At 39.9% G+C, this 12,570-nt stretch overlaps 1 protein-coding gene across 1 annotated transcript in view; it reads right to left on the reverse strand.

Moving 5' to 3' along the window:
* The window catches only part of NEK11 (NIMA-related kinase 11), a 158,915-nt gene that overhangs the window by 113,480 nt on the left and 32,865 nt on the right, over window positions 1–12,570 (reverse strand). The window lies entirely within an intron of this gene.

A 12,570-nucleotide genomic window follows, 5' to 3' on the forward strand; every position in this document is an offset into this window, starting at 1 on the left:
TAAGTAAAAATATAAAGCCAGCAAAAATTCAAACTAACGATATCAATATAAAGCAATGCTGTTCTGGTGAAAGTCAATTGGTGCTTACATTGTGCATATAGTGCTGGCTGCTGGAGTATAGGTTCTACTCACTGCCCAGACTGACCTGTTCCTTGGAATGACTTAGCTCTCCTTTTCTCTATTTAACTAGAGCAAAACTCAGCAATCCAGCAACGCTGATTTATGTGGGGTCCAGACACATCATTTAGTCAGTCTCTGTCCTACCACTCACAAAAGGATAATACCTGGTGCCCCAATGAATTGTGATCACAAATAACAAACATCTAAAATTGCCCGGCAGAGAATGATGTAAGACCGTTCCGATTATGCTTATCTTAATGTATTTCACCCACCACAGAAATGAAAACACAAAATGTGTTTCTCTTAGAAAACCCCTATACCTAACCCCTTTTCCCTTAAAACACCAACATATTAGAGACAATTCAAGAACTGTTCCTCTTAAGAAAAGGATGGGTTAAATGCAACTGTGTTTTGTCTTTGGGGGAGGTCAACAACACAGGCCCCATGAAGAGGGGAGAGGTATATGTCACATCCATATGAGCATAAGAGCCAAACATTAAGCTACACACAGACTATTCCTGACAGAGCTGTTAGGTGCAAAGGAAAAGCATTTATAGGCAATTAAACAATCAAGAGGAAATTACTTCCAATCAAACAACGTGAAGTCAACAGAATCAGTGATTTGCAATGTATTTTTTATATCCTTTCAGTGCAACATGCAAATGTTTGCCTAGCATATTCTCTCCTTTGCACAAGGCACGAAAAGTCAAAAAATGGCATATCAAACCTTCACCTTGCACCCTTGTGCAAATTCAGTTTCCTACTGAATTTTTCTGGGCAAGGTGATCAAAGCTTGCTGGAATTCACAAATACAGTGAATCGAATATTTGACTCCTTGTCAAAAAAACCATTGTTTCCTTCTCATTCTCCAAGCCTGTCTTTATATCGCCTCTTTTTTTAATCCTAGAGTTTATCAAAGTTAGATCACACAAGCTGTACTGTCATAATGTTTCATAAGTTGAATAAAACAATTTTGACAATAGATTATTATAACATCCTGTGAAACCCTTCAGAAGAAAGGCAAGATACAAATGTATATATTTTCTAATCCCAATTTTCCTTTTCTATCCCAGGGGATTCTAGCAAACCTTTCTCTCTCTCTCTCTCTCTCTCTCTCTCTCTCTCTCTCTCTCTCACACACACACACACACACACACACACACACACACACACATACACACACACACGCCTGGCCGGAGTGGCTCAGTGGCTGAGTGTCGACCTATGAACCAGAAGGTCCCTGTTCGATTCCAGGTCAGGGCACATGCCCAGGTTGTGGGCTTGATCCCCACTGTGGGGCATGCAGGAGGCAGGTGATCAATGATTCTCTCTCATCACTGATGTTTCTATCGCTCTCGTCCTCTCCCTTCCTCTCTGAAAACAATAAAAATATATCTTTTTAAAAATAAAAAAATAAAACATCTCATTTCAATATCCCATTTAGATTCTCTGAATGTAATAAAACATCTCCAGTGGCAGAAAGATAAGTATCTACATGCTGCTGTCTCTGTCCTGAATAGCTTCAGATGAGGAGTGTCAGACAGGGAGAAAGGAAGGGAGGAAGGAAAGAAAGGAGGGAAGAAAGAAGAAAGAAAAAGAAAAAGAAAAAGAAAAACTTGCCTTAAAGAAATATCAATGAAGCTTCCTGCTTCAACCTAATGTTTCTTACTGTAGGAAAGTCAGACATAAGTAGAGCCGTTCCTGTGACAATGGCCTTTGCATTGGCAGAGCACGTTTCCTGAGTGACATTTATTGTTAGTGAGACAATCACCTCCTTATGCTCTCTCCTCAAGTTGTGAGTACAAGTTGCTTGTCTGCTTCCTGCATTGATATTAAATGTGTGTGTAATTTCCTGTGCTTAAATATACATATACATATACATATACATATACATATACATATACATATACATATACATATACATACTATTAAAAAATAGGGCCTTGAATAGTAAGTCTCTAAGTGCAATGTCAAAGGGAGCTACACAATCTCTCCCTTGCTCTCTGGGTAGAACCATATAAAGAAGGAACAGGCTAATTCTTAGTATTAAGCAAGGGTTGTGTTCAAATGAGAAGAAAGCCAAAAGATCAAATCAATCAGAAAGCTGGGTCTTATCCTCCTTAGGTTACCCTACAATTTTCACTTTGCAAGTTTATCTCCAAGAAAAACTCTTTGTTTTGTATTTATTATGTTCTTTAATAAATACTCTGTAGATTATTTTCTTAGGATTTAATTAAGGTAATCAAGTCACTCACAGATTAAGACACAACAAATTATGTTTTTATATAACTAAGAAATATAATTTCTTGTGAAGCAGTCTGATTTCAACTCAGCAATATGAAAAGCACTAATTACTTTCTTTCTCTGAGCCATCTTCCAAGTGAAAATCAAATGTTTTTGATAAAATGTCACACCTCAGTTTGAGAAATTCTTATTATAATATCTGCACATTATGTTTCCTTAATTTGCCTTTGAAAAATAGTTAATCCTTTTATCACTCTAAAAACTTTAATGAAAAGAATATTGACTTTAATTTGATAATGTTGCCCTGAGATAATATTACTGAGAAAAAAATACTTTTTTCACTAATATTACTCTTGAAAGTTGCAATAAAAGCCTTGATGTTAACTTCTAAGGTTTTGAAAATCTGTAAATCAAAATGTTCCATTTGATGGATTAATGGTATCTCCTCCCTATCCCCCTCCCAGTTAGGCAACATCAGATTGACTCTGAAATGCCCGGACCTTGAAGACATGAAAAACAATTGAAATACAGTCTCTAAACTCCATCTCTGATCGCCCTTAAAAATGTCTAAATCCTCAAAGGATTTGATTAAAAAAATTAATTTTAAGTCACCAACAGAAGTACTTTCAACCAGTTTAAAAGGCCAAAGTAGAGCCTTCTCAGAAGCTTGAATACAACGAAACTGCAATGTTCAGAGCAAATACAAAGGACAAAGTAATCTCATAGTTTCAGAAGGAGCTTGAAAAATTATTCTTCGTTTTAAAATGAAAAAGCTGCCCCTTATTAATTCACTTGATTGACATCTTAAAATGGTCCCTCCCACTGTACATCTCCTTTAAATTAGCTTCTAATTCATCCTTTCAATGGACTTCAAAATTTAGCATGCATAAGAATCATCCAAGTGGCTTATTTAAAATGCATATTCGTAGGACACACCAACAGAGACTCTAAGTAAATCCAAAGAGGAGCAAGGAATATGTATTTTTTTAGCAAGCATCCTAAGTTACTCTGGCTGTAGGACACACCAACAGAGACTCTAACTAAGTAAATCCAAAGAGGAGCAAGGGATATGTATTTTTTTAGCAAGCATCCTAAGTTACTCTGGAACAGGTGGTCCATGGACCAACCACACTTAAAGAAAACACTGCTAGATAATAATACAAATATGCCACATACTTAATGTTTTATCCAAATTATTGAATAAAATGGAGACATTTTATTCAATAATTTGAAAAATTCCAAAGGTAAAAAAATGTACTTGGGAAAGTCATGATTGAATAAGAATCATTTTATAACGACACTTTTAAAAAGCCTGTGACATTACATTTAGGAAAACACCAATAAATGGAGGTAGAGGGGGCAGGGAAAGAAGGTCCTCTGTCATTATATTGTAGAACCAGAAAACATTTCCTTAGAAGTTGGGAAGTTCACTGCAACTGAGTGCATACAAAGTCGGGGAAACATCAAGCCATATAATGCGCTTAAAAAGCAAAGTCAGAAAATCCCGATCCTAAATAGTTACTAACAAATGCCAAGCGGTACCATAATGTTTATGTCTGCTAATATAAATGAGCATTCCTAGGTTTAGTTGCTAATGTTTTTATTGAACTTATTGGGTTGCATTGCTTAATAAAATGATATAGGTTTCAAGTATACAATTCTACAATACATCATCTGTATATGTGTTATGTGTTTACCACCCCAAGCTAAGATTTTTTTTCAAGTTATTTTACAGTAAGTGTTCTTCCTGCTGAGGCAAATGGACAAGAACAAGAATAAAATGGTAAAACTCACTTCTACCTTAAGCAGTGGTATGAAATAATACTTTCATCTATAAATCACTGGTCTTTTTAAAAGTAAACTGTTTGAAGTGGGTTATTCTGATTCTATTTTTGAATACTTATATTTATATAAAGTCATATGCCAACTAAAGCTATACCCCAAATGCCTAAGTGCTACTGGGTTTATGAATTGCTTTATATTAGTGCATTACTTCCTTTCTTTTAAATGAAACTTGTTTGCTTTTCATTTTTTTTCATTAGCAATTTTAAGTAAAAATCAGTGGCTTTATTTTTTTAACTTTTTTTGATAAAAGGTTAAAATATTTCATAGTTTAAGCAAAGAAAATAAATGGAACAAATAAAATGACTTTAACTTTGGTACTTACAAAAATCACGAACAGATTGATTTATGTGTATAAAAATGTGACACACATTATTTACAGTCTTCCCTACTGAATAAACTTTAGACCATAATAGAATTGACATGGAGCAAATTCAAGGAAGCCTACCCACTCCAGGATGGAGCTGCCAGGGAAAACCAGAGGGCCTGATGGGCCACCCCTCTCTGAAGGTCATGGTTAGGTCCCTCAATCAGCAGCAATTCCAGCAAAGCAAACCACTGAAGACAGCCTGATGTGTGACGGCTACCGCTCACAGCAGGAAGGATGGTGTCTGTGTCCCCCAAAATATATATGTTGAGCCCCTAAACCTTGTGTGATAATATTAGGATGTGGGACCTTTGGGAGGTAATTAGATCATGAGAGTGGAGACCTTATGAATGAAACTGTCTTTATAAAAGCAAGCCCACAGAGCTCCCTCACCCCTTCCACCATGTGAGGACACAGCAAGATGACCGTCTATAGACCAGGAATCGGGCCTTCACCAGACCCTGAATCTGGATCCAGCAACTTGATCTCAGACTTCCAGCCTCCAGAACTGTGAGACACAGATTTCTGTTGTTTATAAGCCACTGAATCTATTGTATTTTGCTATAGATGCTCGAACAGACTAAGACAGATGGCCACTAACCCACGTCACAGTGATAAATATCCCGCATGTCTCTCATCCATAAACAACCAATTCTGGGTGCCGGAGGCCCCAGACAGAGTTTCAGGACTATAACAATGGCTTTAAAAGATAGAAAAAGGTTTGTCTCCAATTGTAGACCCAGAACACATCAAGTATGACGTTGTACGAACACTCTGAGAGCTAATTAGCCTGGTGGCTACATGTTACTGCCAAGTTCACTTGCAAGAGTCTACTGACACCCACTAGAGTTTCGAGATTGTAAAACTCAACCCACTTACTTGGTGTATTTAAACAGCTTTACATAAACAAGAAGCATAAGAGAAATTTCAAATGTTCTTTTTTACAAAACAAACAGATCCTTGGCAAGTACTTGCCTAAAAGTTGCCATCAGACCCATTAGTGTTAAAAAATTTGCCTGCTTCCCTCCTTCTGGCATGAATCCCTACAGTAAAGGCTGCAAATAAAAAACTCAAAGAGGTAAAAATTACCTTGCCCTCTAAAGATATCGGGAAAGGGGAGAAGGGAATAGCAATGAAATAAGGAACTAACAACTTCCATTACTGATGGTTTACTAGGTGCAAAGCACTGATGGCCACTTTTTCAACATCCATTATTTCAAATTGCTATAAAAACCTAACAGAATATGTGTTGTTACATTAGCTTGAGGTCAGGAAGATGTCAAGAGTGAAATAACTTGCTCAAGGACATGGACCAAGATTTGAACAGAAGTCAGTGTGATGCTACTAGTCTCCTACTGAGAGAAAATAATAATGTCATCATGTTAAAATGTGTGTGCAAATTGATATGCAGGTTTATTTTTTTTAATATATTTTTATTGATTTCAGAGAAGAAGGGAGAGGGAGAGAGAGATAGAAACATCAATGATGAAAGAGAATCATTGATCGGCTGCCTCCTGCATGCCCCCAGTGGGGACAGAGCCCGCAACCCAGGCATGTGCCCTTGACCGGAATCGAACCTGGGACCCTTCAGTCTGCAGGCTGATGCTCTATCCACTGAGCCAAACCAGCTAGGGCATCCACAGTTTCTGTGTTTATATATATCATGTAAACAAAAATAAAGATACAGAATATAAATGACAATAAGCCAAGGGACAGCTTTCGTGTACAGTGTGCACGTGTGCACTGTGATGAGATGGTTTCAGTCAAGTTGACTGACACATTCAATACCACACAGTTACTTTTTTCTGAGGTGAGAGTACTTGAGATCTGCTCTTGTAACAAATTTCAGGTGTACAGTGTAATGTGATTAACCATGGTCACTGCATATTAGATCCCCAGACCTTGTTCATCTCATAACTGAAAGTTTCAGGCTTTATTAGTGTGGCTGGGTTGAAATTTGTGTTTAGTTTAGGGCAATGGTCGGCAAACTGCGGCTCGCGAGCCACACGGGGCTCTTTGGCCCCTTAAGTGTGGCCACGAAGTTTCAATCACACTGTATGTGTGCGCCCGCACGTGGTATTTTGTGGAAGAGCCACACTCAAGGGGCCGCAGTTTGCCGACCACTGGTTTAGGGCCTCCTTTTGAAACACGTTTGGTTAACACTGTTGATATGAATAATAAAACAATCTATCTCAACTCATTCATGTCCATGTAAAAGTAAATAATTGCATGCTTGAGAAGATAGGAATAATGGACTATTCAGTTGACTCTATTTAAGTATTAAGAAGGGAATTAAAGTAACCTAAGTAAAAATTTTTAAAAAGGGATAGTTGCCTGGCTGGTGTGGCTTAGTGGTTGAGTGTCGACCTATGAACCAGGAGGTCATGGTTTGATTCCTGGTTGGGGCACATTCCCAGGTTGTGGGCTCGATCTCCAGTAGAGGGTGTGCAGGAGGCAACTGATCAATGATTCTCTCTCATCATTGATGTTTCTATCTGTTCCCCTCTCTCTTCCACCCTGAAATCAATAAAAATATTTTTAAAAGGGGGTATAGCTTTTCCAATGCCCCTGCTCTGAGTGAAATTCAACATTTAAGCCACGTGATTGTCAGAAAAATCACTCCACCTCTCTGGGGTCCTATTTCCTCATCTATAAAATAGATGAGAATCCACTTCTCCTTGAAAAAGGATATGGGCATGGTAAGAGGATACAGGGGTTAACCTGAAGAAGCTCCAACAGCCGAAGCTGGAATAATTTGAGCAATAAAATAAATAATGATAACATTGGTTGTATAGCCCACAGAATAAAAAACTTGTCTGAGTCCATGCTGATATAAATAAATACTTGAATAAATACACAAATGGAGGAGAAGGTATGGAAGGATAGCTCTTCCTTATAGAAGAATCCCAAGTAGTAAATGTGGAAAGAATGACGGAAATACATAATCACCATTAGGAAAACATCACAGTAAACATTACGCCAGATGCTAAAATCAGTGGAGGAAAATTTGAAGAGGAGCAGGATATTAACATGGACACCCTCAAAGTATCTTCCCCAAGATATTTATCCATTACAAAAAGGAAAATAGTAACTTTACAGTGGCGAGATTCAGCAGACAGAGCCTTAATCAAATCACCAAAGTTAAGATCACCAGGAAGAAATTACACTAACATGCACCCTTTCATGTGACGCACTGAGGAGGACACATCATCACTCCTGTGGTCGTCTGGCCCAGGACACATAACCTCAATCTAATCATGAGAGAACATCAGATAAACCCAAACTGAGAGACAGTCCACAAAATAATTTACCAATACCCTTCAAAAGTGTCAAGGTCATACAAAACAAGGCAGGAAAGGGAAACTGCCACAGATTAAAGGAGACTAAAGAGCTACAACAATTAAATGCAGTGTAAGGATCCTAGATTAGATCCTGGGAATAGGAAAAAGACACTAGAGGGGGAACTGGCAAAATATTAGGTTAAATAAGTTGTTAACATTAGGGAATGTGTTTAACTGCAAACACATTACAATTAAAGGTGAAGTATTAGGTTCCTAAATCACGGCCCATGCTTTTCTACTTCTGAGACTTTTTTCACATTACTAGAGGCCCAGTGCACGAAATTAGTGCAAGGGGCTCCGCCCTCACAGCCTCGGCTTCGTCCGGAAGGTCATCTGGAAGGAAGTCTGATCTAATTAGCATATTATGCTTTTATTATTATAGATTCCTTTTAACTGAAATGTCCTTGCCTCATCCATATTCCTTAACCTAATCCTTCCCATATATAATGCCAGCCCTTCCATGGTTCTTGCAGTCCAAAGTCATTTCTCTCTACTCTTAACTCCCATAGCACTTTAACCATACCTTTTTTTTTTTTTGACACTTATCCCATCCCCCTTACATTTTAGCCATTGATATAAATCAGCAATTTTCAATTGGCTGCAAGAGGTACACTGGTGTGCTCCAAGAATTTTTAAACATGCAATAAATACCTGACTATTCTGTCAGGGGTACTGACCTCCTTTCCCTTAGATTGTCAAGTAAAAAAATGACAACAGCCAACACAATAGCTTTCTGGTGTGATTCAAAATTATACCTATACTGGAGGCCTGGTGCACAGGATCCGTGCACTGGTGGGGGGCATGGCCTGTGGGGATCAGCCCGCTGTGGGAGCCGAGCAGCTGTGGACCCACCCTCTGAGCGGCTGCTCCCTGGTCCAGCATCTTCTGTGGAGCAAGAGCACTCGCCTCTCCAGGGGACCTGGTCGGGGCCGGGTCCAGGGACAATAGCACTGAGAGGCAGTGGGGTAGGCTTCAGTCTGCAATGGCCACAAACCCACCTCCCAGACTCCAGGGTCAGCTCTGTGAGCCTGGTGCGGTGCTGCGCGACCTGCGGGCTTCTGGAGGAGGCAGCAGGGAGCGAGGAGGAGAAACCTGGGGTGAGGAGGCAGCCCGGGTTCCTGCCTGTCAGCCCCGGGGTTCACAGCAGGAGCAGCTGCTCATCCCGGTCAGCTGAGCGACACTCCCACTGTGGTAGCACACTAACCACCAGGGGGCAGCTCCTATGTTCAGAGTCTGCCCCCTGGTGGTCAGTGCACATCATAGCGACTGGTCAACTAGTCGTTCTGGTGGTTCTGCCATTCAGTCTTTGGACTTTTATTATATAGGATTTTTGTCACACAATTTTAGTCATTAGCTTATATGTACTATGAGATAAAAAAAGGTTGAAAATCACTGATATAAATAATTTATTTATACTAACAGGCAGGTTCATTAAAGAAAGATCATATTATCTCTGTTGCTCCACACCAGGTCTGGAATTATATCTGACACAGAGTTAGGGTTCAATAATGGCTTTTGGAAAGACCCCTGGTTACTATGGCCTTGATGAACTTCAAACTCTTAAGGAAGCAATAAACAATCTAGAATGCCAATTTATTCATCTGCGATGAGAACCAGAACTGCCGATACAAGGGAAGCTCACGTTGGTTTAGCCTGTGGATTTTTTTCCCATTAGAAGAGACATACATGGAGAGCTGAACTGGAATGAGAAGGCTGCTCAGGGAGCCAGAAGACCAAGTGGGTAATTTTCATCAACAATAGCACCAAGCAAGGTGGCCTGAGATAAAACCACACCCACCACCAGGGCCACACTTCCCTGCTCTCAGATCTGAGCCCCAACTTTGCTCAGTGCTCCACACCCCTGACAGTTTCCCTTTATGACTCTACTTTCCTGTTCCCATACTAACCATAATCCTTTTTTTTTCCCCAGTCCTTAACCTCAGTTGCACATTAGAATCATCCCGAGAGCATTAAAAAATCCTAATGTCTGGACCTTACTCCAGATCAATCCAATCAGACTTTCTGGAGGTGGGCCTCAGGTCTTGGGATTTTTGAAAGCTCTCCAGGTGACTACAATGTGGAGTTAAGGATGAGCACTACCACGATCTTGATATCATTTTTGTTTAGCTATGTTAATATCACCAAGCATGAAACAGACAAGTCCAACCTTCCCCATTTTTTGCCCCGATAGTCGTATGTTCTCTCTCTCCAGGAGATATGTGATCACGCCTATTCTCTATTTTGTCTACTAATTTGACACCCAGCTATGGAGATGCCTTATCCTAACCCAATGGAAAAACCTTCAGGCAGTATCTGACAGGCCACTGGTGTAGTACATTGTTAGGTGTACCAGAAACATAGGTAGGACAAAATGCTTTTGACATATATGACAGGTAGAAGGATCCAATATTTTATCCTTTATCATCAGCCTTTGACAGAAATGAGATAGGAAACAGCTGGAAGCAAGTGGTAAAGAATTTTTCAGAAAAAAAACAAAACAATAAATTTCCTGAGTGCTAATTTCTCTGTGGCTCACAGCGTGGGTCACGATGTAGCATAAAAATGAATCAGAAAAAGATGAATCCCATACATTGAGAAGTGAGATGGTTTATACTAAGTATAAAGTGCTGAGTGCCACAAGAGATAAAATGCTATGAGAGGGGGAACGAATGGGGAATGATTTCCAGCCAGGAGATTGTGGGAATCTTTGTAGAGGAGGTGGCATTTCAGCTGGGCCTGGGAGGATGGGGAGGATTTGAATGTGTGGGGCTGGGAAGGGTATTCTAAAGGAAATGGCCCAAGCACAGACGAAGGGGTTGACATTCTGGAAGATGGACAGGGAACAACAAGTAGATCCATTTCCCCTAGGTGGGGAGAAGAGACACCAATATTTGAAACATTCTGCCACTTTAGTAGTTTTGGAACTATTCCCGCTCAAAGATTTAGTTAGATCTTAAGAAGTTGTGAGAGTTCCGTTGTTTGCTTTTCATACTCATAACCTGATGTGTCCAAAGGGTTGTGTGGTGGATGTAGTAGTCTCATGAATGCATTTATATAGGTATTAAATTAAATTAAAGCCTGGCTGATGTGGTTTAGTGGTGGAGTGTTGACCATGAACCAGGTGGTCACGGTTCGATACCCAGTCAGGGCACATGCCCGGGTTGCAGGCTTGATCCCCAGTAAGGGGTGTGCAGGAGGCAGCCAATCAATGATACTCTCTCATCATTGATGTTTCTAATTCTCCCTCTCCCCTCCTCTCTCTGAAATCAATAAAAATACATTATAAAAAAATAAATAAATTACAGAAGAGGAAACTTGGGAGATAAAAAAGACCAAGTATTTCAATGGTGATACAGCATTTTCCTGAAGTGCAAGTTTGGCCATCTGCCCTTTTCAGTATTACTATTTTAGCTCAATAAAAAGAGGATAGTGTCAGGCTGTGCTAATTAAGAGCAAATTCGGGTCTGAAGATGAGAAATACTCACACGTCACTCCTCAGGAGCGAAGGAAATGACAGCCTGACAGCTCAGGGCTGAAACCCTGGAAGCCCCAGAAGCCCCACAGCTGTTCCCAGCCCCGCCAGCTGCTGTCACTATGGCAACGCCCCTCCCCAGAGAGCAACTCAGCCCCTGGAAACCACCAGCATTTAAAAATTAACGCAGACGAACCTGGATTAGATTCTGCACAAGAAAATAATTCTTACAGAAACATTCTTAGATGTCTAAGGACATACTTGGGGCACATGGGGATAAATTTAAATATGAATTGTGGATTAGATGGGCACTTCTCAAACTTCAGTGTGCTTTAGTCTCACCTGTGGGCTTGTCAAGCACAGATTGCCAGACCCCATCCCCAGAATTTCTGATTCCGCATGGGTGGGGGGGAAGGCTGAGACTGTGTATTTCTAACTAGGTCCCAAGTGATGCTGATATGGTCTGGGATCACACTTTTGAGTGAGAACCACTGATTTTGATCATTGTACTGTAGTTATGTAAGAAAGTGTCTTTGTTCTTATGAAATACTCATAGTAGTATTTAGAACAAAGGAACATCATGTCTGAACTTACTCTCAAAAGGTTCATGAGAAACAGACAGATGCACAAAATGAATAAAGAGAATGATAAACCGAATGTGGAAAAAAGATGATAATTGGGAAATCTGAATGAAGGGTATATGGGAGTTCCTTGTGTTATTCTTAGAACTTTTCTGGTAGATTAAAATTTAAAAATTAATGCAGGGAAATAAAGTTATAGCTTTATTATCTGGATCTGTCCAAGTCAGTAGTAGCCACAAGCTACATGTGGGTGTTTAAATTTAAATTAATTAAAATTCAATAAAATGTAACATTGAGCTCCTCAATCACACTAGCCATACTTCATCAAGTGCTAAAGAGTCACGTGTGACTAGTGACTACTGTACTAAACAGCACAAATACAGGACATTTCCATCATCACAGAAAGTGCCTTTGGACAGTACTGATGACGGTGAAATGTGCAGGGCCAGGACAGTTCAGTGCCCCAAGGCAGGGGCAGAGGTAGCAGCAATAGTCGCAAGCAGTAGGAGTCAGTTGTTTCCCCACCTAAGATAGTTTATTCATTGAATGGGGCTAAAGGAAGAAAGCGATTACATTATAAGCAGGTGGGTCACAGTGGCTTTG

This window comes from Myotis brandtii, unplaced genomic scaffold (assembly GCF_000412655.1).
Source record: "Myotis brandtii unplaced genomic scaffold, ASM41265v1 scaffold18, whole genome shotgun sequence".
Taxonomy (NCBI): domain Eukaryota; kingdom Metazoa; phylum Chordata; class Mammalia; order Chiroptera; family Vespertilionidae; genus Myotis; species Myotis brandtii.